Source organism: Mastigoproctus giganteus, chromosome 6 (assembly GCF_048544385.1).
Source record: "Mastigoproctus giganteus isolate SK-2022 chromosome 6, ASM4854438v1, whole genome shotgun sequence".
NCBI classification, from domain to species: Eukaryota; Metazoa; Arthropoda; class Arachnida; order Uropygi; family Thelyphonidae; genus Mastigoproctus; species Mastigoproctus giganteus.
Window position 1 is genome coordinate 145299139 of NC_143580.1, and position 22771 is coordinate 145321909.

The window sequence follows — 22771 nt, forward strand, 5'->3', positions numbered from 1 at the left end:
TTTTGCTGACAGTTTCATAATTTCCAGTATGCGTAAAACATTTAGAATAAGTATTTCCTTGCCTTTACTTTTGCGCCATTTGGCTCAGAAAGTTCAGGGTGCCAAACAGAGAAGTGCTTGTGGGTTTCACAAACAATTCTTGGGAGGGGAGTATAGTAAGTAGCACAAAGGGTTCTCTGGAGGCTCACATGTTGCACTTATTTCCCCCTTGAATAAAAATGTGTGATCTCATGACCGTCAACGTTTATGAAGGTTTGTGTAAGTTATGAATTTTACTTAAATTTTAAATTAGAGTATTTCGTTTAGGTGTTATGATTGATCATTATTTTCTTATAGGTTTAATCCATGAAAGTTGACTAGTTGGTGGGGGGGAACCGCAATAATCATCAGAGGGCTTTCAGTTGACATGCCCGGCTTAGACTATCTAATTTTAACACGTGCATTTTAGTGTGGCTAGCTGGGATGGATTTGCTATAATAGAATGAGAGGTTTTGATTATAACATGTTACACCCTTACCTGAAAATAGTGTTGCATTGACTCAGGTACCTACCAATTACCCTCAAAGTGGGTTAGGTAATTTTGTGGTTCATAGGTCGGGTGTGATTCCAGTGTTGACGTTGAAAATGGCTTTAGTGTAATTTGTTGATTTTTTTAATGAAAAAGCGTTAGAAAAAAGCATTATGAAAAAAACACAGCGCACATATATTATGATGGCTAAACAATTCACTTAATTGTTTAACCGTAATGCATGAGAAATTATAGTCCCTTATGAGAATATTATATAAAAAAACAAAAAAAAAAAGTAGATAAGAAAACAAATTATATGCAACCTTCCTCACACAGGTAAGTATCCAGTTGACCTTTGAATTTATTCAAACTGTGAGCCTCAACTACCTGCGAGGGTAACTTGTTCCAGCGAAGTTTTCTTTTAGTCAGCGACTCGCTGACTAAAAGAAAACTTCCTACAATCTAATCCAAACCTCAACCTCTGTAATTTGAATTAATTCCCCCCCCCCCCAAATTATGTAACTCTTTAAAACAGTGAATTCCACCTTCATTCATTTTACTAATCCCTCTAAGTGCCTTGTTAACCTCAATTAGGTCACCTCTGAAGAGCCTGGTTGCCAAACTCTGTAGCCCACATATCGGAGTCTTTCCTCATACAGTCATCCTTCAGCTGATCTCGCCATTCGAGTTGCCGATCTTTGGTACCCTTTCAAGAAGCTCAATGTCTTTTTTCAGATATTTGGAATACTGTGTTCATATTTCAACAAAGTGTTCCAAATGTGGTCTTGCAATTGCCTTATACTGTACGATTATGGCTTCCCTATCTCTATAGGATAAAGTTCAATAAATAATCGATAGAACACTATGGGCTTTCATGGCTGCCTGTTTACACTGTTCAGAAAACTTCATATCTGCTCATACTGTAACTCCCAGATCCCTTTCCTCCTCCGCTGTTTTTAATTCATCCCCACCAAGTGTATAATTTATCTGTAGGTTGTTATTTCCCAAGTGGCCTTGCATTTAGCAGCATTAAAAGATAGCTGCCACTTCTCTGACCATTCCAGAAGCCTGTTCAAGGCCAATAGATCATTACCAAAGGAGTGCTACTTGGCAATGATCATTAACTATCCCTATGATCTGGAAATGAAAAGAAGTCTTTGTGTATGCTAGGTGTAGAGTGTCAAGAAATTAGGTGACAACTCGCGCTCTGATGGGTGTTTATGAGAGATTGGAGAGTAGAGTAGATGCCCTCAAAGGAATTAAAATGGGAGGCCCATCAAGCTCTCAGCTGTCCAACTGAATGCCAGAGCTCACTATTGTGCATCAGGCAACACAATGGCAATCTTTAGGGCAGAATGCGCTGGTCCCAACAGGAGCTAGTTATTGTTGATGGTTCTATTATCAAGGAGATGGAAAATATATCACGCAAAAAGGATAGGAGGAAAAGGACCAGGGCATGTCTGCCAGGAGCAAAAGTTGACGTAGGGCAGATCTTTTAAGGTTACAAAGGGTCATACTGTTGTACATGTTGGCACTAATGACATTAAGTGTAGGAGATCTGCAGACTTACTTAACAAGTCAGTTTTGAGAAAAAATTGCAAGTTAGGGTTAAATTTGAAATGTCTGCAATTCTGGCCAGACACGATACGAGGGAGTATACGACGAGAGCCTTACCAATCAATTCGGAAATGAAGAGATTGTGTAAGGTTCATGGGGTAGAATTTTTTTCAGCATGGTCTGTGCTTGTTAACAGGAAAGACTGCCTACAGGGACGGAATACACTTAAATAGAGAGGGTGCAAGAATATTTGCTAATGCATTTCTGGCAGTGATAGGCAGGTGGGAAAACTGCTAGCTTGTGGAGGTGGGTTCACAGACTAATAGATTAACAGTAGCTGCAGGCAGAGGTGAAAATAATTCTTGCACTATTAAAAGGAGCAGCAGCCTGGAAAGCAAGGTGCTGTGAATTTCCAGGACTGCTGGGAGTTATCATGGAACAAGTAAATACATGGGCTGAGATAGGATAACTAAGAAAAAGAACAGGTGCATGTCCACCAATGCTAGAAGTTTAGTAAATAAATTTGATGAATTTGTGGTCGTGACATCAAAAACGAATATTGTTGGTAAATCAGACACGTGGCATCACACAGATATAAGGAATGCAGATTTGGAATTTAGGGCGTACATTGTGTACAGAAAGGATAGTCAAATAGGAACGAAAGAGGGGGTCTCTTAGTTAAGAAACACAAAATCTAAGGAAGTGCATCCAGCTGACATGGGTAGACACTGCAACGTTGAGTCGGTTTTAGACCTAATGATGGTGTTATAGACCTAATGACTCTGAGTAAAGTGCACAACTGTATAGAGAAATAGTGGGCCACTAAATAAGATTGGCTTATAATGGGGAATTTTAACTTCAGATATTGACTGGGACTTGTGGTTGGTCACACACACACACACACACACACACACACACACACACACACACACACACACACTAGCAAGGCTTTTGTGTACTTATTGGATGATTGCTTTCTACAGCAGCAGGTTTGAGATGCAAATAGAGGAAGTAATACTCTTGATCTGATTATTCGCAGTGATTCTTCATGCATTAAGAATGTGCAGATAAAGGAACCATTAGGTGGCAGTGATCACAGTTTGGTGATGCAAGATTTATTAGATGTCACTACGTCAGGGGTAAAGGGAAGGGTTTTTTCTTTCGTAAAGGTGACTGTGGTGGTCTAAGACAGTTTTTAAATTCTTTACTGTAGGACCAACTGATGATGTTACCAACTGCAAATTCTAAATGGAAACCATTCAAGGAAGTAACCTTGGAAGCTACAAGGTTTTTCATACCAACTAAGAAATAGTGTTTAAGGTTTAAGCCTAAATGGAGGGCAGATGAACTAATGAGACTCGCGGCAGAGAAGAAAAATGCATGGGATGGATATAAATCATCAGGTGAAAGAGAAGACTGGTAGATTTAAGCAAGTCTGTAATTAAGTCACAAAAGAGGTTAGAGACGCGAAGGCAGATTATGAGAAATCTTTGAAAAAGGATGCAAAGAAAAACAGCAAAGCTGACTTTACTTATATAAACTCTAGAAGGAAGGGGATGAATCAGATTGGCCCACTTATTATTGATGGCTCGAGTGTTGATGATCGTGCCCAGGTATCTGACAAACCGAACGAGAATTTTGCATCTACATTCACACGTGAGGAAGTTTTTAGGGAAGTGTGGGCCAGAAACTTAACAAACTCTGACAAGGAGCTAAATGATTATGTAATAACTCAGAGCAAAGTTGAGGAGAAATTGTTGAAATTGAATATAAGAAAGACAAAAACCCTTAGCCATAATTATGAAAGTTTCCTTGGATTCAGGGGGAGGTCCGCATGGACTGGAGATGAGCAAATGTGTCCCCAATTCACAAGGGGGGATCAGGGGGTGACATGAGTAATTACAGACCTGTTAGTTTAACTTCTGTTCCAGGGAAATAATGGAGTCACTGGTTAAAGAAGCAATGCAGGATCATCTAGACAAGAATGCAGTTATAGTTCAGACACAGCATGGATTTGTTAAGGGAAAGTCTTGTCTGACAAATTTGATTGGATGTTATGATGTAGTCACAAAGGAAATGGATGCAAAAATAATTTTGATAATATACAATAATAGTATAATTGAATTTTAGGAAAGCTTTTGATACGTTTGCGCATGGAAAGCTATTGTACAAATTGGAGCAGTATGGCATTAGGGGCAAGTTGCTACAATGGATAAAAGGATGGTTGTGTGGGAGAAGGCAGAGAGTGGTAATCAGTGGACACGCCCTTCGTGGACTAGTGTTATTAGTGGAGTCCCCCAGGGTTCGGTGTTTGGCCAATTGTTGTTTTCTGTATTTATCAATGATATTGATGAAGGTATTATATCAGGGTTAATGTATAAGTTTGCAGATGATACGAATGTTGGCAATGATAGTATACTGCTGCAACATGATCTAGAAAAGTTGAGTAGAATGGCTGAGAGGTGGAAATTGAAGTTTGACATTGAAAAATATAAAGTACTGCATTTGGGTAGCAGTAACCCAGGGTAACACGCCATTTGTACTGTATTACACTCAGGTTAGTGGAAAGACCTGGGAGTAATTTTGCAGTCAGTTATGAAGTTTTCTGAGAATTGCAGACAGGCTGTAAGAGTAGCTCATGGTGTTCTGCCAATGATATAGGAATTTTGCTAGCAGGGATAAGGAGGTGATTGATTCCGTGTATAAGGTAATGGTCAGGCCACATTTTGAGTACTGCATACAGGTCTGGAGGCCATATTTTAGGAAGGATGTAGAGCTGCTGGAACATGAAGGGAGAAAAGGCAAATCAGTACAGGAAGACCCCGACTTACATATACTGGTGTGCAAAACTTAAGGACCAGTCAGGTTTTCTCATGTAGCTTCTCATAGGAGCGGCCTGGATATGGGAAAAGCATACCAAAGGGAACCTCGAGAGGTACAGAAATGAAGGAAACAACACCGACACAACGGAAACAAAACGGTACAGAGCGACTTTATTCAAAAGTGGCAACATAGAACTGGCTGCCATGATATAGATCCATCAGTGCCAGAGACGGAACAAAGGGAAGAGGTGGTCCTCAGTAGGAGATATGGTCACCCCTAATATCGATGCAGGCTTTGCACCGTCTGTCCATACTTAGAACAATGTTGTTGATATGTTCTTGTTGGTGAACATTTTCTGGTGGATGTGGATGTGCCACTAGGTGACTCCCCAGAGTGTCCCATATGTGTTCGATGGGATTTAGATCCTGGGAAACGGGCAAGCAAATCCATACGAACGATGTCCTCACTTCCAAAAGCATATCAACAGCTGCAGTGCGATGGGGTGTGGCGTTATCATCCATAAACACGAACTCGAGTTTATTGCACCAGGCCAATTGCACCTCGGAACAGACGCCAAGGGGAAGGATTACCTCAGTACAGTAGGGTGCACCAGTTACAGTACCGCCTTCCAGTGTCTGGAGTCGTGTACCTCCATCCAAGATAACGCCTCACCAGACGAGGACACCTCGACCGCCACATCGGTCCCTTTCAGTGATGTTGGAGCGGTGATACCGTGTGCCAACCTCTCGGCAGATTAGCTGACTTCCAGAATCGCTGCTGAGACTGAATCCAGTCTCATCAGTAAAGAGTACTTTAAGTAAAGATTTTGTAGTTGTAACCTTAGGAAATAGCGTTCGTCCTTAAGTTTTGCACACCAGTGTAATTTACTTGACTTACAGAAATTTGACTTTACGTATGTTTTTGCCGGCCGGTGGAAACTTAAAAAATTCGTGGAGACGTATTTTGCACCCCGTAGGAATAAATGGAAGTATCCTGAGAATATCATAATGTGAACCCAAAACCGCATTTTTTTTTTTTTTTTTTTTTTTTTTTTTGTAATTCGTTCCAAGTCCTTGGAAGTTGAAAATTTCGCTATTTTACTAAGCTATTTATCCCTCTAAAAGATCATATTTTTTATGGAAATTGCACTACGCTTTCATAGTTATCATATGTTCCCGTCATAAGAATCAATTTTGAACGCCTTTTTGATATTTTTCTAAAGCATGTTTCTGGAGGTCACGACCATAAAACAAAAACAATTTGCACTTTCCGGTTTATTGGGCTTTTCTGTTATTGCATCTAATTACAAACGGGTTATTGCTCTTATATTATTTCTCCCTGATTGGGGGTTTCTCCTCGCGATGGGTATTGCTACCAAGTACACAGGGTGGTTGTTGTTATGTCTGGTGTTACTGTTGGTCGAGGAACTTTCTCACTATCCTACAGGTGATCTGGCAGACCTATTGCTGCTAGGCTGTTATGTAGGGTTTTTGCCACAATACCTGTGGTTGACACGATGATCGGGATTGACGTTACTTTTTGTATATGCCACATCTCTTTGATCTCCTGTCTTAGGTTTGTGTATTTCCTGATTTTTCCCCATGGGCTTTCTGCAGGCTGCCAGTGTTGGGTACCACTATGTCAATCATATAGGTAGCCTTTTCCTTCTTGTCTACAAGAGTTCTATTATTATTATTGTTGCTCATATTATTTCTCCCTGATTGGGGAATTCTACTCCATGACGAGTACGCCTACCAAGTACACAGGGTGGTTGTATTGTCTGATGTTACTGTCGGTCGAGGAAATCTCTGACTATCCTACAGGTGTTCAGAATCGCGACTTTCTGGAGTTCCTTGTAGGTGTTCTCTGGGAGACCTATTGCTGCTATGTAGAGTCTTTGGCACCATACTGGTGGTTGACACGATGATCGGGATGGTCAATACTTCTTGCATATGCCACATCTCCTTGACTTCATGCCTCAGGTTCGTGTACTTCCTAATTTTTTCCTCATGGGTTTTCTAGACATTGCTAGTGTTGGGCACACCGCTATGTCAATCAGGTAGGTAGCCTTTTCCATCTTGTCCACAAGGGTTATGTCCGGTCTGTTTCGGGATGGTCTTATCTGTTATTATGGCACGGTCCCAGTACAGCTTGTGGGTTCGGGTCTCTAGTACTGCCTGGAGTTCGTACTTGTTCTATGGTACACTTTCTAGGGTCAACTGGTATTTCCTCGCTAGCTTCTGATGTATTATCCTGGCTACCTGGTCATGTCTATGAGTGTACTCAGTCTGGGTGATCACCTTGCAACCCACAGTGATGTGTTGGATCATTTCTGGGGCCAGGTGGATCGTCGACATGTGTCATCTGACATTCCTGGCTCTTTTGCGATGTATTTTCTATAGTTTCTGGTGTTGATTACATGGTCTTGGATGGCCAGCATGAATCCTTCAGTCTTGGGGAAGAGTGTCCCGCTTGTGAGCCATGCATTGGAAGCAATTTTATCGATATGATCTTGATGTAGGTCATTGTAGTGTCTGCCATGGAGTGTCTTCTTTGTTCATTTTTCTAACTTCGTTTCTTGTGCTGTCTGGGTGGGTGGAGGTTTCTCGCTTAGGTTGAGTTGGGTATACCACTTATCTATCTTCTTATGGCCTGGTGGAGTGGCTCTGTGTTGTCCTCGAAGTAATCCTTGAGGGTTAACTATCACTGTTTTCTGTTGTTCCATCAGGGCCCTTCCTCCCTCTTTCCGGGCTATTGTTAGTCTGTCCACTGCTGACTTCAGGTAGTGTTGGCGGCTCTTGGTCATCATTGTTTTTGTCTTTCGCATGATATCATCTAGCTCAGTGTTAGTCCAATCTATGACCCCGAAGGTGTATGTTAGTACTGGAGCTGTATGGGTGTTTATGGCTCTAACTGTGTTCCCTCCGTTCAATTTTGCTTTCAGCAGGCTTCTGAGTCTCTGATGATATTTTTCGGTCAGGAATTTCTTAATTTCCTTGTGCTCTAACTGCTGAGCCTGCATCATCCCTAGGTATTTGTAGGTCTCTCCTTCTATCATAGCTTTGATCTCTTTACCAGTCAGCAGCTGGTAGTTTCGGCCAACTAATTTTCCCTGGTGCAGCGTGTGGGTCTTGCATTTGTCTAGACCAAATTTCATCCTGATGTCCTTGCTAAATTCTTCAGTGATCTGGAGTAGTTTTTATTATTATTATTATTATTAGCCATATGGTACAAGGAAGCCTGAGGCTTATGCTGCACCAGCCAAAAAAAAAAAAAAAAAAAAAATTCTGAATTACCCCGAGAGAGAGAGAGAAAGAGAGAGGGAATCACCAAGAAAAAGAAGAATGATGATATCCAGCTCAGGACCCTGGGTGTGCCAAGCCCATACTCACCAAATGTGAGCCCTGGGGTTAATTTGCTGGAGTTGCTTCTCGGTTGCCGCACAGAGCTTGATGTCATCCATGTACTTATTATTATTTTTTTCCCTGATTGGGGGATTCCACTCCATAGCGGGTACTGCTACCAAGTAAACAGAGTGGTTGTAATGTCTGGTGTTACTGTCGGTCGAGGAAATCTCTGACTATCCTACAGGTGTTCAGGATTGCGACTTTCTGGAGTTCCTTGTAGGCGTTCTCTGGGAGACCTATTGCTGCTATGTAGAGTCTTTGGTACCATACCGGTGGTTGACATGATGATTGGGATGGTTGATACTTCTTCCATATGCCACATCTCCTTGATCTCATGTCTCAGGTTCGTGTACTTAATTTTTTCTTCATGGGTTTTCTGGTCATTGCTAGTGTTGGGCACCGCTATGTCAATCAGGTATGTAGCCTTTTCCATCTTGTCCACAAGGGTTATGTCTGGTCTGTTGTGCGGGATGGACTTATCCGTTATTATGGCGCGGTCCCAGTAGAGCTTGTGTGTTCGGGTCTCTAGTACTGCCTGAGGTTCTTAGTTTTCGTATGGTACACTCTATTTTATTATTATTATAATTATTATGATCTGCTGCATTCAACAACAGTAGTACATGAAGACTTAGAGGTTACACAACCGCAGGTGAACACCCTAAATATAGAGGACGTACTAAGGAAGTTATCCAGTAAAATCCATTTGCTGGATTTGCTAATAGAAATAATACCAATGAAGAAACAAATGGCAGACCTGAAGACAGAAGTAGATGATATCAAGAAATCGATTTCATTTGACTCAGATGCCTTTGACAAGATACAAAAAAAGCATAAGTAAACTGCAGGACTTCAACACTGCAATCAGCAAAAGAATTGTGGATCTGGAAGCTTCATTCAAACAAAATGAGGAAAATTCCAACCTACTTAACTTAAGGACTGACTCAATAGAACAGCGTTTACTAGCAAATAATGTGAAAATAATAGGATTAACAGGACTAGTGGGCCATGATCTCGAGCTTGTTATACAGCAACTAGGACTTGCATTGAAGCTACAGCACAATAAAGAAGTAGAACATAAAGAAGTTTCTGATAAACAGAAACTTTGCTATCAGGGATAAAGAGATGATTATCCCTTTATATAAGGCCATGGTTAAGCTGCACCTTGAGTACTGTATACAAGTCTGGGGGCCTCATTTTAGGAAGGATGTAGATCTTCTGGATGGGTGCAGAGAAGGGCAACCAGATTGGTAAAGGAAATGAAAGGGTGCTCTTACCTAGAAAGGCTTCAGTTCTGCAAATTGCAGTGTCTTGGAACCAGGCACTTGCAGGGAGATCTGATTGAGGTGTTTAAAACCTTAAATGGATTGAGTAAGTTGAATGTTAATGGTATCTTTCCACTTGCTGAGACTACACACACATGGGGGCGTATCAATTCAAGTTGAGGAAGGATGGTTGCAGGATAGATGTGCAGAAGTTTGCCTTCAGCCGGCGGGTGGTTGATTGTTGGAACAGATTTCTTGTGTTGTTGTGGAAGTGGATGGGTTGAATAAATTCAAGGGAGAACTAGACAAATTCTTGGAAGGTACAGATGGGTGAACTGATTTTACCCCTCCTTTGGCTGATGCTATATAAGCTTGCTTTCTCGCATCATTTACCATTATTGCTACTACTCAATAACACTATTACATACCTAATAATAAGAAAATAAATGACAAGCCTACACTAATTGTAAAATTTTCAAACCATATGGTAAAGGAAAAATGATGAGAAAGGCAAAGGAGATCCGACTGACAGCAAATGATGTATTTCAGAACAACAGCAATATCCCAATCTACATAAATGACCAATTAACAACTCACCTCAAGCAATTGTTTTGGGAAACAAAATAATTAGTAAAAATGCACAGTTACAAATTTCTATGGTTAAAACACGGAAAAATTTATGTGAAGAAGAATGAATCTTCAAGAGCCATAAGAATTTTGAGTTCAAAAGATCTACAGTATAAAATAGACCCTTATATTGTGAAAAATTGAAATTTCCCGAAATCTAGACCTAAGTTAAAGTTAAGACTTCAGTTATGCTTTTTGAGGAATCACAGATTTTCAACTCACCTTTACATTTTTTTAAATAATCCAAATATTCAAGATCTTATAATTGATAAAAATCAGTTCTTTCTGGTAGCTCTAAATATTAGGTCATTAAGAAAAAAATGGTTTAACTTCCTACAATATATAAATGCAATGAAAGACTATATTTCATGTATAGTTTTAACAGAGGTTAACATAAAAAGTGAAGAAATTTCTAATTATAACATACAAGGTTATGACAAGGTCTATATGTTGAGAGAGTTGAGAAGGGGTGGAGGAATAATAATATACTATAGAACATACTTTAACGCAATACAGGCTTACCACTTGACTCAGTCTTGTAAAAATTGCCGTGTCAAATTATTAAGAGAAGATCCAGAAAACACATTCATGATTTGTGCTTTTTTATAGGCCACCATCAGATTCCATAAACAACTTCCTAATAGAATTAGATAACATAATTTTGCAATGGCATGACATACAGACTGATAAGACCATACTAGTAGGAGATTTTAATATTAACTTACTAACCGATGAAACTGATAATGTGACACTCAGATACTCTGCAATCTTAAACAATTATGGATTTGAACATACCTTATTTGGAATAATTAGGCAACAAAGGATAGAGGGAGACAGAACAGTAAGCTCTTGCTTAGATCACCTTATTTTATTTATTTATTTATTTATTTCGTATGATGTGATCAATACACGAAGGAACCAGTTTTTTCTTGCTTCCTTCGTGTATCGTGGCCGGGATATCCAACCAACCAGTTGGTTCGGCACCATCGTGATATCCAGCCCGAGGCAGGAATCGAACCCGCGACCTTTAGGTTGCTAGGCAGGCACTTTACCTACCCGGCTAGCCCGGTCGGCGATCACCTTATAACAAAATATAAAGTTAAAGTATACTAATTCTTACATATTACTAAATCAACTTTCAGATCACAGAACATGTATACTAATAGTAGATAAGTATTCATAACAACATCCATGTGTAGATATAAAATTAACAAATATTACGAAGAAAAATTATTTATCAACAGGTAAACTGAAACAGAACACAGAAAACATGTTAATACAAGAGCAAGCATCTTACACAACAGATGTAAATGTCTTTTCAAACAAGATAATACAAATGATAAACAATTTGAGGTTTAATGAGGAGAGTAAAGTAAATCACTCAGCTTGCAACATAAATTCTAGGAGTAGCAGGATTAAGCTTAAGAAACCTTGGATGACTAATGAAATAGAAGAACTAATGGTACAAAGGGACAAATGCTTCAGGCAGTATAGAAATTGTCCAAAGATAGAACATTATCACAATTATAAAACACTCAGAAATAAATTGACAGGTATAATAAGAAAACAAAAATCTTATTACAATCAACTTTTTATGGATAAGCAGATAAATGAAGGAAGAAAAAATCAAGGGGAAATCAAATTAAAACACTATTAGAGCAGCTTTCTGGTATAAACAAACAATATGAGGCTGCAAATAGGTTTGCCAAAGCTGTACTAGATCTCAACAGATATGATATACATAATTGCCAACATTCCTTTACTCAACAAGATAGCTTTCCTCAGATAGTGAACTCATGTGTAGTCTTAACTCCACAACACACTGAGATCCTTAAGATTATAGAACAGTTGAAGAACAAGAAATCTTCTGGACTGGACTGGACTGTATTACAGTAACCGAAGTAAAGAGAAATAAAGACCAGTTCACTGTTCTCTTGGTGGAGCTTATAGCACGGATGTTAGAGTCGGGAAGCTATCCTACAAATTTACTTTCATTTAAGATAATTCCTATATATAAAAAGGGACCACCTGATGACTTTTACAATTATAGACCAATAACAATACAGTCAGTTATAAATAAGATAATAGAAAATTATATATTTGCTCATATAAGCAAATATTTACATCAATATGGACTGTTAAACAACTCTCTATTCTCATATCAGAAGGGCAAGAGCACACAGACATTATTAGAGAATTTAGTACTCTTTTAATTTACATTTAAACAACAATAACCTCATAATGATTTTATTTATAGATTTGACCAAAGCATATGACTTAATTGATATCCCATTATTGAAACAGAAACTATTGAAATAAGGGGAAGAATCAATCAACTCTTAGCATCTTATTTAACCAAAAGAAAAATAACAGTTGAAGTAGAAAATACAAAGGGAAAATCATATAATGTAAAGAGGGGGAGTACCTCAGGGTACACATGGAGGGCTAATCATGTTCAACATCTATATAAATGCCATATTCGAAGTAATAAAGAACTCCTTTATAAAAATCTATGCAGATGATATAATCTTATATACAATTGGAAAGAACATGACAAAAATGGCAATAGACTTACAGCAGGATGTAATCCATTTACAAAAATGGTTGCATGATAATAAATTAGCACTCAGCTTTGAAAAAACAAAATTCTTGGTAATTAGACCTCCTCATCAAACCGTGGACATACATCCATCTATTAAATTACATAAACATGATGAATGCCTACATGATCAGAATTTCCAGAATTGCAAATGTCAAACTGTGGAAGAAGTTTCAAATCACTGTTACCTTGGGTTATGGATTGACTACAGTCTAAAATGGGCAATGCATATAACAAATTTGTACAAGAAAATGAGATTTTATGTGTACTTTTTTTACTACATTAAGAATAAATTAAATCTAAGAACAAAAGTAACCTTATATTATGCATTAGTGGACTCACAACTCAATTATTTAGTAAATGTATGGGCAAGAGCAAATATAATGGAAATAACAGTAGTAAACAACTTAATTAACAGGATTTTGAAACTTTTAATGGGGACAAACTTTTGGAATGACCTGAATAAGAGAAGGCAATTCTTGTTGAAATATAAAATACGTTATCGAGTTCAAAAGCTGAAGTTAAATCTATTCTTGAAAAATCTTAACACTATTTTTGAAGAATCGAATCTACAAAGGAATGTCTCACTTAATTTAAGGAACCCAAAAGCAATTGTTTTGCCACACCCTAGAGTACTAAATAGATTTGGAAACAGGCACACAATGAATATAATAAACAGCATGTTGTCTAGTGTTGATTTCAGGCTCAGGAGAAGCTATCCTATCTCCAAATTAAAATTCCTACTAAGAAAATTTTTGATAATTTTTACTAATCTACTGTACCATTGTGTATACAGTAGATTAGTATAGATATGCAGAAAATTACTATCTCTGTTTGCAGTGTGGAATGTACTATGAGTAGTGACATCATTGTCTTTTCTGTAAGATAAAAAATTGTATGCAAAAATTGTTGTAAATGAAGAATTACAACTTGTCAAGAAATTTACTTTTCTTAACAAGTTCATTTAAGGTAAACAAATTCTCTTGATAAAATTGTATTGTATTGTATTGTATTGTATTGTATTATTATTATTATTATTAATAATAATAATAATAATAATTATTATTATTATTATTATTACAATACAATACAATACAATTTTATTTATCAAGAGAATTCGTTTACAATAAATGATTATTAATAATAATAATAATAATAATTATTATTATTGTTGTTGCTCTTATATTATTTCTCCCTGATTTGGAGATTCCACTCTATGACGGGTACTGCTACCAAGTACACAGGGTGGTTGTAATGTCTAGTGTTACTGTCGGTCGAAGAAATCTCTGACTATCCTACAGGTTTTCAAGGATTGCAACTTTCTGGAGTTCCTTGTAGGTGTTCTCTGGGAGACCTATTGCTGCTAGGCTGCTATGTAGAGTCTTTGGTACCATACCAGTGGTTGACACAATGATTGCAATGGTTGATACTTCTTCCATATGTCACATCTCCTTGATCTCATGTCTCAGGTTCGTGTACTTCCCAATTTTTTCCTCATGGGTTTTCTGGACATTGCTAGTGTTGGATACTGCAATGTCAATCAGGTAGGTAGACTTTTCCATCTTGTCCACAAGGGTTATATCCGGTCTGTTGTGTGGGATGGTCTTATCCGTTATTATGGCGCGGTCCCAGTACAGCTTGTGGGTTCGGGTCTCTAGTACTGCCTGGAGTTCATACTTGTAGTATAGTACACTTTCTTTGGTCAACTGGTACTTCATTGCTAGCTTCTGATATATTATCCTGGCTACGATAATACATCAGAAGTTTATCGTGTGTCTATGAGTGTACTCAGTCTGGGTGATCAACTTGCACCCCGCAGTGATGTGTTGGATTGTCTCTGAGGGCAGGTGGCATCGTCAACATGTGTCATCTGACATTCCTAGCTCCTTTGCGATGTATTTTCTATAGTTTCTGGTGTTGATTACCTGGTCTTGGATGGCCAGCATGAATCCTTCAGTCTCGAGGAAGAGCATCCCCCTTGTGAGCCATGCATTGGAAGCAGTGTTATCGATGTGGTCTTGATGAAGGTCATTGTAGTGTCTGCCATGGAGTGTCTTCTTTGCCCATCTTTCTAATTTTGTTTCTTGTATCATCTGGGCGGGAGGGGTTTCCTCGCTTAGGTTGAGTGGGGTATACCACTTATCTATCTTCCTTATGGCCTGGTGGAGTGGTGCTGTGTTGTTCTCGAAGTAATCCTTCAGGTTAACTATCGCTGTTTTCTGTTGTTCTATCAGGTCTATCAGGCCCCTTCCTCCCTCTTTCTGAGGTATTGTTATTCTCTTCATTGCTACTTCAGGTGGTGTTGGCGACTCTTGGTCATCATTGTCCTTATCTTTCGCATGATATCTCCTAGCTCGGTGTTAGTCCAATCTGTGTCCCCAAATGTGTATGTTAGTACTTCCTGGGGTTTATTATTATTATTATTGTTGCTCTTATATTATTTCTCTCCGATTGGGGGCTTCCACTCCATGATGCATGGAAGAAAATATGTCCACGGCATATATTGCCCACAGCTTCGAATAATAATAATAATAATAATTATTATTATTAGCCATATGGTGCAAGGAAGCCCGATGCTTATGCTGCACCAACCAAAAAAAATTCCTGAGTTACCCTGAGGGAGGGGGAGAGAGAGAGAGAGAGAGAGAGAGAGAGAGAGAGAGAGAGAGAGAGAGAGAGAGAGAGAGAGAGAGAGAGAGAGAGAGAGAGAATTAGAAAGGAATCACTAAGAAAGAGAAGAATGATGATATCGAGCTCAGGAACCCAGGTGTGCCAAGCCCATACTCACCAGATGTGAGCCCCTGGCATTAATAATAAAAAAGGGTGATCCCCCAATCAGAGATACAGCCCACAATCATATCACTCCAGTACAAGATGAAAATTATTAAGAAGTACGTAGCAGGACAAAGTTTCTTCTATTCCAAGGGAATTAGGTCTCACTGCTGCAACAGTGAATACTATTTTAAAGGACAGTGCACATATAAAAGAACATGTCAAAGGATCAACACATTTGAGATCAACAGTGATCATAGAATAGTGTTCAGGTGCTATATCGAAGATGGAAAAGCTATTAATAATATGGATGGAAAATCAGATTCAGAAGAGAGTGCCCCTGAGTCTAATGACCATTCAAGCAAAAGCAGCAAGTATTTAAAAATATATTACTGATATGTACGGCAAACTCCAACCCAAGTTCGTGGCAAGCAATGGGTGGCTTAATCGGTTCAAGCATCGCGCTAGTTCCCACAACATTAAAGTATGCAGTGACATTGCCAGTACCAATTCTGCAGCTGCAGAGGAATTTTGTGATGTGTTGGAAAAAATTATTGATGAAGGTGGCTATTCAACGCAGCAAATTTTTATTGTTTGTGAGACTGTTTTGTATTGGAAAAATATGCCAGATCAAACATACATTACCAAAGAGGAAAATAAAATGCCAGGTTTCAAGGCATCAAAAGATAGGGCCACGCTCTTGCTTGGGGCTAATGCAGCGGGAGATTACAGATTAAAACCACTGCTTGTGTACCATTCTGGAAATTCTCGTGCATTTAAGGAAATATATAAAGATGTGCATTTCCGATTGAACCAGAGAGTATGGATAACAATATTTTTCTTTGATGATTGGTTTTTAATGCTGTTTCATTCCAGAGGTTGAAAAATATTGTAAAGACAATAACGTTCATTTCAAAATTTTGATTCTATTAGATAATGCTCCTAGACATCCTACCGATCTAGATGATTTCATTTTGAACGTAAGAGTCATATTTCTACTGCAAACACAACTTCAATCATCCAACCTACAGATCAGAGTGTTATTTCAAATTTAAAAGAATACTATTTATGCACAACATTTGCTCAGGCTGTCTGCAATAGATGATAAGAAAAATTTTACGCTAAGAAACTTTTGGAAATCTTACAATATTTACCATGCCACCTTAAACATCAATAAGGCCTGGGCGGAAATTGCTAAAAGTTGTTTAAATGGCGCATGGAAGAAAATCTCCACGGCATATATTGCCCATGGCTTCGAAGGGTTTGAAAAAGACGAATCATATGAAGAGATTACAGATAAGAATGTAAAGGTTGCAGAACTACTTCAGTTGAAGGGTGATGCCAAAGACGTGGCGAAGTTAATAAAGGAAGAAGAGTAGGAATTATCTAATGAAGAACCTATTGATTTGCAGGCAGCGATAATGAAAGAAGAAAATGCTGAGGAAGCTCAAGATGAACCAAATGAGGAGCCGAGATGCTTCATCACCAGAGAGAGAGATGGCAATGGCATTTCATGAAATTGCATCAGCAATGGCGAGGTTTGAGAAGACGGATCCTGACAGCAGACGATTCTTAAAAGTTAACAGAGGGATGAATGATACGCTTGCTTGCTACAAAGAAATCTACGATGAAAAGAAAAAAAAGTCAACATCCAGTCATCCATTAATATGTTCTTTTGTAAGGTTAAGCAGCTGACCCCTTCTAAATCTCCAAAGCCCTCAATCTCCGCAGCGGTGTACTTATCAGCTGAAGACGTCGATTCTGGCAATGATGCTCAAGAGGTAAAACTTACTGACGTTATGCCTGTCTCCTCCCTTTTTTTGTAATTTTATAATTTTGAATTTTTTTAAATTGCACGCTTTTGTAATTTTTCCTGTGCATGAGATAAAAAAATTAGATAAATACAATAAATAATTCTATTTATATGTTCGTCGAACATTTCTTTTTTGATTCAATCGACTCAGTGAGCACAGTTGTGAGTGCTGTATAAGCATGGGGGAAATTCCGACTTACGTAGCACTCCGCAGAACACAACCCTTACATAAGTCAAGGAGTTCCTGTACTGTAATGAGTAATGTCTCTCACAACATAAGTTAATCCAATGCAAAGTTCAACTTATTTATTTTTGAAAGCCTTGACTGCAGCAAAAGTTTCGACAGGATAATCCTTGGAGAAATTCTCCAACTGATCACATCCCAAATAGAAATTTGCTAGCTGGGATAAGGGGGTGATTGTCCCCTTGTATAAGGCAATGGTGAGGCAACACCTTGAGTACTGTATACAGGTCTGGAGGCCTTATTTTAGGAAAGACGTAGAGCTGCTGGAACGAGTATAGAGAAGGGCAACAAGATTGGTGAGTAGAACAAAGGGTTGGTATTACCAAGAAAGGCTTAAGTTCTACAAATTGCAGCATCTGGGGTCTAGGCACCTGTGAGGTGATCCAATTGAGGTGTATAAAGCCTTGAATGGTTTGAGCAAGCTCAATGTTGATGGGATTCAACCTCTTTCTCAGATTACTCACCTGAGGGGACATAAATTCAAATTGAGGAAAGACGATCGTAGAATAGATGTGTGGAAATTTGCCTTTAGTTAGCGGGTGGTTGATAGTTGGAACAAACTTCCATCTGTTGTAGTGGAAGTCAACAACTTAAATAAGTGCAAAGCAGAACTAGATGAACATTTGGAGTGAATGTATAGGTGAAATGGGAAGGAATTTTTTTTTTGTTCTGGCTGATGCCATATAAGCTTGCTTTCTTGCATCATATTGGCCGCAGGTGCCAAGCGATTTTGTGATCAAGTGTCTTTGCCAGTGAATTTGCACTCTCTTAAATAAATAAAACCGTCTTATTTATTTACAGCATTATACTAACAGTCAATTAAATAAGCTTCAGTAAAGAAATCACTGTACTTGAACAGGAGGAAAAATAACCTTTCTTTTTTCCTTTTATTTGCATATTACTACTACCCCACTACTGCCTGGTCACAAAGGTGGCACTGCTCCTGCCTCCATGTGGCGGGGCCGGTAACCTGGAGGAGAAAAGGTCTCCCTTCCAGGACAAAATGGAGCAAGAAGTTCATAAAACCCAGAAAAACACTGGGTGCACAGAAGAAACCCTGACAAGGCAAGAACAAGAGGAGTCTGGTTCTGTCGCAGCAAAACATCAAAAGACTGACATAGGCAGAATTCAAACTTTCTTGATTATTCATTCAACTCAAGAACAACCAGTTGGAAAACTCTCTCCATTCATAGTGCAGAAATGCCTAGAAAGCACAATAGGTACTCCCAAGATAGTTCGTCGTCTGAATAAGATCAGACCTACTAGTTAAGTTGCCACTGCTCGACAGCCTGAGCAACTAAAAAAACTGAAAACTTTTGGTGGAACTTCTGTCGCTGTTTCACACGTTTCCTTGAACATGTTAAGAGGTGTCATCACTGAATGGGACCTCATGAACGGGTCAGACGAAGAACTAAACAAGAATTTCACGACCAAGGAATGATTAATATCAGAAGAATTATGACAAAGAAAGACAGCATACTAGTTCTTATCCGGAACATAATACTTACTTTTGACAACCCCAAACCACCAACAGTGATAAAAGTAGGCTATCTTAACTGCCGAGTTAAACAGTACATCCCAAACCCATTATGCTGCTAAAAGTGCCAGAATTTTGGGCACTCACAGACAGTCTGCAGAGGAATAGCTACCTGTGCCACATGTGGATCAACTGCACACATTAATACTGACTGCACAGCCACAACACCAATCTGTCTTAACTGTAAAGAGGCACATCTGGTATATTCCAAGGAGTGTTCCCTTTGGAAACGTGAAAAAAAGATACAGCGGTACAAAACTGAACATAATGTAACTTACCAAGAGGCTAAAAAATCCCTACTGGTTCCAAATATTAATAAGCCCATTTATGCACAAATAACCACAAAACATATATCAATTTCTACCCAAACGGAGGTAACTATACCACCAAATCACTAGCTGAATGGGCAAGGTCACTGTTGTCCCCAGTACCACACACCAAATGAAAAACAAACAAAGCAAAACCATAAATACGCCAATCACAGTACAACCAGATGCTATTTAACAGCAGAATATCACAGTATCTACCACTCCTGACTCAAACCAAACAGAATACATGGACTCAGAAGACAATTTAAATCAAGATGTAGAATCAAGGTTGTAGAACTGTTCACCAATGAGGATATGGATACAGGAAAACATTTCCCAAAGAAGGGGAAGGGTAAACTTGAGCGATGTAAACCTGTCCCTCAAAAAGAAGTCGAGAGTTCCACTAAACCCAAATAATGCTTACCTTCTTACAGTGGAATTTCAGAGGTTATCGTAGTAATTTGTCCGACATCCGAGATCTCCTTTCACAATATGACCCTATTGCCTTTTGCTTACAGGAAACCAATCTGACACCAAATATAAATGTTTCCCTTCGGAAATACATAATACATCGTCAAGATCATGTTGCACAAAATCTGAACAATCTTGCCCATGGAGGAGTAGCACATCATCAACCCCCAGATAACCCTCAAAGCCACTCCCACTAAAAACAAACCTTGAGGCAGTTGCTGCAAGAGTCAATATTAACTTTGATTTAACCATAGTCTCATTTTACTTGCCACCTAACCAAAATATAAGCTATGCTGACTTAGAAGAATTAGTGATACAACTTCCCAAACCCTACTGCATATTAGGAGACCTCAACAGTCACCATTCACGGTGGGGAAACCATAATCTGGACAAGCATGGAAAAACCATTGAAAAATTACTTGATCAACATAATCTGATAACTTTCAATAATGGGGCTCACATCTATACACATCTACCTACAGGATCTACATCAGCTATTGGTCTCTCTATGCACAGTAACCATATATCCTCTATTTGGATGGACTATTCACAGCAATCCGCTGGGCAGTGATCATTATCCTGTGATATGCCATATTAACACAAGAATTCCCCACCTTTTTTATCGAATCCCCAAATGGAACTTTTCCAAAGCTGAATGGGACATGTACAAGCAGCTAGCAAACACTAGAAGAAAACCAGATCTAACAAACATCCATAAACCTGGCAGTAGAATATATATCTAATCAAATACTGCAGGCAGCAGACAAAGCAATTCCAAAACAATCCACAAAAATATTGGCCAGCTCAAAAGTGTGGTGGAATGATGAATGTAGTGCAGCTAAAAAACAGAAGAACAGAGCATAGAATATCCTATCTTCAGGAAGTTCCCAGCAACAGAAAACCTCATCCGCTTTAAACAGGCAAGAGCAAAGGCAAAACGAGTCAGGGTGACTAGCAAAAGGGAAGCATGGAGAAACTTCGCTTCCACAATCACAAGAACAACAAAAACTCAAACAATATGGGAAAGAATAAGGCGGATGTGCACAAAACACCCACGTGTCAACTGTCCCATGCTCACTGTCAATGGCTATGATATCACAAAACCAGAGGAGATTGCAAACACGCTGGGTAAATCTTTCATGGAAATTATCGGCTACATCACACTTGCCATATTTTCAAGCACACAAAGCACAAGCTGAAAAAAACCGTATCAATTTTGAATCAGCATCAATTTCTGCATACAATCTCCCCTTCATAATGTCAGATTTGCATCATGCTCTATCATCTACTAAACTTAGTGCAGCAGAGCCAAATGGAATCCACTACATCATGATAGCAAAACTCGCCGAACCGGCCCTCAAGACTCTGTTACTTCTCTATAACAGAATATTCAAAGAAAACACATTCCCCGACAAATGGCATCGTACATTCTGACTTTTCCAAAACCAGGTAAAGACCCTACAAATCCAAATCTGCAATATTATCGACCTATTGCACTCACTAGCTGTATGAGCAAGGTCATGGAAAAAATGGTCAGCGCCTGACTAACCTGGTTTCTAACTCCAAATGATCTCCTAAATCCAGTGCAATGTGGTTTCCAGGAAGATAGACCCACTCTTGACCTTTTGATCAAGACAGAAATAAACATTCGTGATGCCTTCGTCTGAAACTAACATCTTGCAATGGTCTTCATTGACATTGAAAAAGCATTTGACACTTCTTGGAGATACAGTATTATGCAAACCCTATACAATCTGGGATTACACAGACACATACCACAGTTTATCAGAAACTTCCTGCACTGCCACTCATTTCAAGTTAGAGTTCACAACCACTTATCTTCAAAATTCATCCAGGAAGGAGTACCACAAGGGTCAGTGCTAAGTGCCACTCTGTTTAGTGTAATAATGAATTTAATAACACATGACCTACCACAAAAAATATCCACTACCCTGTACGCTGATGACTTCAGTATTGCCTGCCAGCCATTCGCCTAATATGCGAATGATAGAAAGAAAGATAGTTACAGTGTGCCATCAACAAAATAGCTAAATGGTCCCAAAACAATGGATTTCGTCTTTCACACCAAAAAATGGTTAGGATACACTTCTGTAGGAAGCGTAACCTACAACATCCGAAACTTAGACTAGAAAATCAAGTCATATCAGTGGTCCCTAATGTCTGCTTTCTTGGTGTGATATTCGACCAAAAACTCGCTTTCTTTGATCATATAAAAAAACTCCAAATAACTGACTTAAAAAGCATATCTTAAGAGTTCTATCAGGCACAATGTGGGGAGCTGACCGTTACACGCTACTACATCTCTACCGTGCATTAATCTATGGTTCTATAGCGTATAGCTCTGCTAGACCAAGCACTTTACGTTGGCTTGATCCTGTACACCACAGCGCTCTTCGTCTTGCACTGGGGGCATATCGTACATCACCGGTTCAGAGCCTATATGCTGAAGCGCATGAAACACCCTTGCAGCTATGCAGACAAATGCTTTTATTAAATTATGCTGCAAAACTCAAAGGGCATCCAAAACACCTCACTTGGAACGGTGTTTTCTCTCCTAAATGGGAAAACCTTTATAGAGCTTACCCATCTATAAACCCACCAACCAGGATACGTCTTAGCTCACTACAAGCTGACTGGCAAATTGACCTGAGTATGATACAGCCTACTGCCTCTCATGCAATCCTACCATGGATATATCATATACCGCTGTGTGACTTTTCATTCACAGACTGAGAAAAACACACCATGTCCCAACAGAACATGCTAACAAATACATGCCACACTGAGAACCCAGCACGGCCAGCACACACACCGATCTACAC

General features: G+C 39.0%; 1 protein-coding gene across 1 annotated transcript in view; it reads left to right on the forward strand.

The window, feature by feature from the left end:
- The first annotated feature begins 217 nt into the window (after positions 1-217).
- LOC150084634 (D-aminoacyl-tRNA deacylase 2-like) overlaps positions 218-22771 on the forward strand; it is a 106372-nt gene continuing 83818 nt past the window's right edge. Inside the window, exon 1 of the mRNA XM_090375378.1 lies at positions 218-258. The gene's annotated coding sequence lies outside the window, so the exon portion shown is untranslated. The remainder of the gene's footprint in view (positions 259-22771) is intronic.